This window comes from Macrobrachium nipponense, chromosome 32, assembly GCF_015104395.2.
Source record: "Macrobrachium nipponense isolate FS-2020 chromosome 32, ASM1510439v2, whole genome shotgun sequence".
Lineage (NCBI taxonomy): Eukaryota > Metazoa > Arthropoda > Malacostraca > Decapoda > Palaemonidae > Macrobrachium > Macrobrachium nipponense.
Genome location: NC_061094.1, coordinates 39,895,740 through 39,903,239, shown reverse-complemented (window position 1 = coordinate 39,903,239; position 7,500 = coordinate 39,895,740). Strand labels below are relative to the sequence as shown.

Here is a 7,500-nt window from a genome sequence, read left to right as displayed (position 1 = left end):
GCTACGTCACGGAGCTTTCCAGATAAAGTTCGACTTCCTCTTTTGCCTCTGAAGCTGAAATTGTATAAATCTGTCCTAATTTATTTTTTAAGAGTATCAGGTAATGGCTGGCTCGTCTCTCGCGATCTGTAAATCTTTTTGGTGATTTTTCTCTGATAAAAATTTCAAGGCGAATCCTCAGTCAGTGGTCTCTGATCAGAATTATTCGAAGTGTTTTGTGAAATCATGTCGTCCCCTGCATTAGTGTATGCAACTGATAATCCATATAGTACTGTAAATCCACATAATACTGTAAATTAGTGATCGTTTTTATTTATTAGGTCTATACTGTTGTGATTGTAGTTTTTGTTTGCACATTCATGCAGTTAAAAATTTGAACATTTATACGTAAAGTGACCTTGTATTTATTTTATATTGAGTCAACGATATAATCTCCATGTTAACCTATGTGCGCAGATTCATAACATTATTAAAACGAAAACATTTCCCTCTTTGTCCCTACCTTGAATGCCCATAATGCCCTTTCACCTTTGTCTCACAAATTTCCCAAAATCAATTATTTTCTTCTTAATCGAATCAACTGTAATGCATTTACTCTGTTCTAAACCACACTCACACTCATTTCAGAACTACTAGACTATCTTTTAATTATTTTTTCTGTTTTTTACGTATTTTTTTTTTTATTTTATAATACTAATACAGAATATTTATGTTGCAAACCCAAGCCTCAGGTATTTTGGTTTCACACCAGAAAAATCACTTATTGCTATTCTTGGCATCCACATGACTGAAAGCAGGGTTACCATTACCTCAGGAGAAGAGGTTCATCCAATAAGTGATTTACAACCCTTTTACTAACTGCTTGTCTGCGCTGAGGCTATTTTCTTTCAAGTACACCAAACCTTTTGAAAATGTCCACGACTAACTGCTTGCTACCACCATAGCAAAAAAATCCTTCTTGATATATGTAAGTGATTTTCAGTAAAGAAGTTCACGCACCATTATTTGGGTTATTTCCTCATCCAAGGGGTTCACCACCTCCAACAAGCTTTCCTCATCTTTGAGATTAGTGCATGAGTATCCTAAAATATATTTTAGGCCAGCAGAGTGTACAGGCAGTAGTTATCTCATCTCTCTCTCTCTCTCTCTCTCTCTCTCTCTCTCTCTCTCTCTCTCTCTATATATATATATATATATATATATATATATATATATATATATATATATATATATATATATATATATATGTGTGTGTGTGCGTGTGTGTGGGTGTGTGTTTGTATTGTCAAAGATAATAGTGCATACAACAAGAGTGTGGAATAAATGCAAGTACAGTATAGAAGCTTTTAAGGGTATACTAAAATAGAAAACACTAGCAGAACAGGAACGCATTTTTCACATTAAGAATGTGTCCTCACCTCTCTTGCCGAAACATGGAGTGTCATCCCCGTGGGTTCGGAGTATGGATCGTCTCTGTACGTTGAAACATATTCTCGTCTCGCCTGTGAAGGAAGTGGATAAGATAAATTCCCAGAAATGCATGTCTCAAATTGTGAGGGTTATCATATACCAAGACTCTCTCTCTCTCTCTCTCTCTCTCTCTCTCTCTCTCTCTCTCTCTCTCTCTCTCTCTCTGTGACACCACAGCAGCCTTTTTAGTTATTATACATTTAGGTATCGGATTATACGTTTAAGCTGGTAACTACTGTAATGTGCCGTGAGTTTATAACTTAACCAAATTATAAAGTCCTAAAAAGTTTACAATAATGTGCCGTGAGTTTATAACTTAACCAAGTTAAAAAGTCTTTAAAAGTTTACTATAATGTGCCGTGAGTTTATAACTTAAACAAGTTAAAAAGTCTTCAAAAGTTTTGCATCATTGTGGAAAGTTTGACGTATGCAATCAATTATAATAAATATTTTGGCAATGTGAAGTGAATTCTTTAAGGAAAGACATCTGTTATCGTTTTCAAAACTACTATGGAGATATTTAGAAATATTATTATCGTTTATTGCCGCATTATCTGCAGTTTCCACTCAATAACGGATCTTTTTTCCCCCGGCCTAACCACAATAGACCATCAAAGATAATTCCCCCCACTCGCAGATCAAGGGATGAAATAGAAACGAGATTAAAAGTGAAACGAACGAACTGTTCCGGGTGGATTGACTTACCGGTCGGCCTTGTAGGTACCATGTTATGGTCGGCGTAGGGCCGGAGGCCGGGAAATTTTCTGGCTGGCAGCGCAGATGAACTACGTCGGTCGTTTCATAAAGATCCCGACCTCCTAATATCATGGGAGATGAGAGAGGCTCATCTGCGGGGAGAGAAGAGCAAAAAATCGACGGTTATTTCGGATTTTCCGCCTCCTGGACGGCCTGCCATGTTGTTTCGGTGGGGATGAGGATGTAATTATCTTTTTTACAAGTTCTTTTGAGGTTCGTTTGCACGGGAATGTGTGTGTGTGTGTGTGTGTTTGTATGTATGTATCCTGTAAGAGAGTCCATATGCTATTTGTGCATAGCAGACACAAGGGAGAACGTGAGCTGAAAATACGTACCTGTGTACGTGAAAATATCCTTGTACACGGAAGTCAGAGTTGGAAAATATTGAAGGAGTTATTGAGCCAACTCTTCAGTACTGAAGTGAAGTGTGAATGGTGAATTTGGACGAAAGAAAACAAAAAGTCTGTGACTGTTGAGATATATTTTGTTTTGTACATTTAAAATAAGGAGTACTGAAAGACTGAAAAATGTGTGAGTATGAAGTTTTATAAATATGTCAGTTTTTTTTTGTTTTTTTGGGGTGAGAATGGAGGCCTTTACATTGGTGAAAAAGTGTATAATTTATATGTTTTGGATGGAATAAGAGACACTTATAAAATGCTGGATAAATGGTACGCAAGTTTATTTCGCGTGCATGGGTATTATTATTCAGGAAATGAGGGTGCAAAGGCAAGGTTGAGTGGCGCATTGTGTTCTGTAAGGTTTACTAAGTTGCTGAAGATCTTTGTTTATAAGTGTAGGAAGAGGCGAGCTTTCTGGAAGCCTCTTATACTGTAGTTTCATCCATGATTCAGGCCTTGGAGAGTGAATGTAACAGTATATATATATATATATATATATATATATATATATATAGTATATATATATATATATATATATATATCTATATATATACATACATTCATACATACATACATACATACATATATATATATATATATATATATATGTGTGTGTGTGTGTGTGTGTGTGTGTGTGTGTGTATGAATATATGTTGTGTGTTCATGTGCAGTGAGGGAAAGTGTGGGTCACTAAAACTTATAACAAATGCATCAGAATTCATCAAGGTGAATACATGAATAATCACTGAAAAAGGGAAACATAGGGGGGAGAATAAATTTTCAATCGTGAAGCAGAGGTATATTTGCCTAAGTAGTTTGAATAGATCATTTTTTTTCGATTATTAAAAAAACAACTTTCAGTTCCAAAAACCATTATTATGTAAGCTAACACGCAAGTCTATGAGAAACGAGTTCCGTAAAGTTCACAAAAAAGTGACCAATACTTTTTTGCTAACGCAAAAAGAAAAAAAAGCCATAATTTTACTAAAGTTCCATAAGTACGCCCAGCTGAACGATATGTCACGAGGATGATAAACTGAAATAAGCTTCCCCATGTACTTAAGAAGGAAAGAGAGGCCAAAAGCTTTTGAAATATGATAGAAAGGGATGTACTTCATTATTCAAGGGTGAGGGAGGTGACAATTAATCATTCGTGTTTGACGGAGGATGGGACTCTTGGAAAATTCTAGAGTGGATTATGGCCTTTTTGTTCAGATCAGAATTCTGGTGTAGAAATCTAAGTATCTATATTTTTTTCTTTAGATAATAATAACGATGGTTATGGAGGGGGAGGGGGAGGGGGAGGGGGGAGGGGGAGGGGGAGGGGAGGTGAGATTGTCATCATTATCTTCCTCAATATCTGCTCGTAACAGCAATCATGATTTGTATTCTAATTGATTTTAAGGAAGCGATGTGAGACCTTATTACATGAAAAAGAGATAATATGAAGTAGCGAATAAGGAAAAAGAGTTAGAGATCCTTTCGTTACATTTTAAAGTAATCATGAGTCATGCTGCATGTTAGCAATCATTAATTATTCAGACATTACCTTTTTTTAAATTTATTTTTTATTCAGTTGGTTGCTCGTTATAAGTTTTTTTTTCAAAGTCACTGGCTCTCAATTCCTGTACTAAATTTTATGTTTTGCATTCGCATTATCAAAGCAAACGAGAGATCTCATATCGTACACGGATGATAATACGACGTAGAATAATCAAACTTGTATTAGTTCCAGCTCCTAATAATGCAAACAGGTTTGACTAGATAATTGTGATGTGGAAATGACAATAGTATTTGGCGCTATGCCATCCCATTTCCAAACCCTAATGCAAATGGTCCTGAAAGGAATGTGTAAATCTCATGCAGACAATCATTTCTATATATATATATATATATATATATATATATATATATATATATATATATATATGTGTGCTGTATATATATATTGTGTGTGTGTTTATGTATATATATATACATATATATATATAATATATATGTATATATGTATATATATATATATATGATATATATATGTGTGTGTGTGTGTGTGTGTGTGTTATTTGACTATGGCTCTTATTCCCTATATCTGGCATTATATATATATATATATATATATATATATATATATATATATATGTGTGTGTGTGTGTGTGTGTGTGTGTTATATATATATATATATATATATATATATTATATATATATTATATATTATTATAATATATATATATATATATTATATATATATATGTATACTATATATATATATATATATATATATATATATATATATATATATATAATGCCAGGATATAGGGAATAAAAGCCATAGTCACATAACAGCGATGAAGGAAATCGAACTGTCACTGTAAGAGCTTATATTTGTACTCGTTAAAAGTTGCTTCTCGAGAGAGAAAGAAAAAATGGGTGGAAGTTTTCTCTGTATCCGGGGAAGAAAAATCTTTACGCATAAAAATAACACAAAAACCTTTTTTTATAGCCTTTTTTTTCTTTTTTTTTTCCTCCATCGACTTCAAGTAACCATCCATTCTCCCCCCTTTAGCGCTTAAGACTAATGTACTTTTTTAGCTCTTGTTGTCAATGGCTTAGTTCATGTTTTTCTTAGGAAGGTTTTGGTTTTACTGATTGTGTTGCTGTCGGGGTATAATTTATATTTTTAGTGGCTTGTTACGTATGTAATATTGTCTTTCCCCTAGCGATGAAAATGTTTCTGTATTGCTACAATCGTAGTTGTTGCTTTTTTCCGGTAGGCAAACTCACTTGCAATATATGTGTGCCACGAAGCTACGAAGAATTAATATGTTAAGCAGTGAAACTGGTTAAATCGAGGCAGGCATTTTCTGTATTTACAAAAGCATTGAACATTTTCCACCTTTTTTTGTGCTGCTGTATCGTTTAAGCGATTTCAGCTTGCTATACACCCAGCATAAGTTTAAAAGTAACTGGAAAAGGAGAAAGTTGAAAGGGAGATTTTATAAGGGTAAGATGGGGATAAGAAAAAACGAAGATGGAGAAATGAATGCCAATATTGATGGTAGAAGGAAATAAATAACATTTGTCAGTAACTGATAATGGGTTGATGATTAGAGAGGCAAATCACAGAATGGATTTTAGCGTGGAAGGTAAGATCTCTGCAGAGGATCTGGAAAAGAGGGGGAAAGTCTATCAAAGCAAATCCTACAATGTAAAACTGGGTTATTCAGCCAACTTTGTTTTATGAAAGTGGAAGTGAAGTTCAAATATTAAAGGTAAATGGCAGGGAAAAAAAACTTGGAAACTGGTGAGCTGAGGTATTGTATATGAAGCGAGACAGCTTAATAGAGTAAAAAAAATATATGGATACAAAAGGTTTGTATAGTGGAAAAGGTGTACTGAGGGAGGATGGTCGCTCAGGGAGAATGAAGAATGGTACATCGGTGAAAAGTTTTCGTATTTCAAAAGTTGTCGGATTAAGGAGGAGAGGGAGACTGGGAAATTAATTGGGCTGTTTGGAAAAAATCGTTGGAATGGAGATCATTTAACATCTAGGAATGGTTGGCGTAAGGGAAAGATTTGAGTTGAGATTCACATAGGGCGCGTAGGAGGATCAGTGAGCTGCAGCTGGTAACCTTCTGTGGGTGGATTTGAAAAAGTTAATGTTGTGGGCGTTTTAATCACGAGAGTTAGTTCTGTTTTTACTACTGCCGTTTACAGAAAGAAAACTTATACAGGTCTTGCAAATAATTTCTACAGTGCTTGCCAAACCAGTTTTAAATTGAATACCATCTATACTTTAGTGTATAGGGCTCTTAGATACTCGTCCAGTTGGGCCATATTTCAAAAGGAGATTGAATTTTTAACTACTTTTTTAAACAAAATTCATTTCCAAAGGATCTAGTTTTTAGAATCATCAACAAACTTTTAACTAATTATTTTCATCCTGCCACACCGGTTTTTAATGTTCCGAAAAAACTTATGTATGCTTCAATCCCTTATATTTTTAACTCCAAATTTTCGCATAAACTGAAACAAATTATTGAAACTGAAATACCGCGCATTAATTTAAAATTAATATCAAATAATCCCAGTAAAATTGGCTCCTTGTTTGGCTTTAAGGACCATATGCAGCCCTTCATGAGATCCAATGTGATCTATAAGTTTACATGCCCAGGATGTCCTGGTACATATATTGGATCAACGAAAAGGTTGTTGCAGATGCGTTATTACAGTCACTTAGGGTTGAGTTTTAGAACGGGACAAAGATTGAGCAGACCAGAACATTCAAATATAAAAAATCATGCTATCAATTGTAAAATTGAGGTCAAGAAGCAGCACTTTTCCATATTAGCGTATTCTAAGGATGCAGATTATCTGACGACCTTAGAGTCATTATATATTAAAAGACTCGTTCCATCGTAAACGGTGACTGCTCCTCTGCTCAACTATATCTGGCATAGTCGTCTTTGGAGGTTGTTCCTTCTTTGGTCATTCTATCTTCTTCCTCTGTACATGAAGGTTGGTGTAACAGCAGTTGTTTTTACTTTGCCTCTTATTTTTAGTCTTTTAATGTTTTTAATTGTCATTTTAAGAATCCTGTGTATTTTTAGTATTTTTAATGTTATTATTTTGTCATTTTTCAGACTGATGATGCACATAGTCATGTGCGAAACGTTTCTCTATGAATAAATCTTTTAAAACATCCATGTGTCTTCGGCATTCCTGAATTGATGTTCTAGGATCATACTGCAGATAGTATATATATATATATATTTAAACCCATCTGTAGAGAAAATGTCCAAAATATTAGCTGCCTCTTCCACCTTTATCTTCTATCTTTCATTCACTCAAAGTTTTATTGGATGTTGAGGGTCGT

General features: G+C 34.4%; 1 pseudogene; it reads right to left on the bottom strand.

Moving 5' to 3' along the window:
• Positions 1 to 7,500, bottom strand: part of LOC135207358 (uncharacterized) — a 469,824-nt pseudogene that overhangs the window by 16,798 nt on the left and 445,526 nt on the right.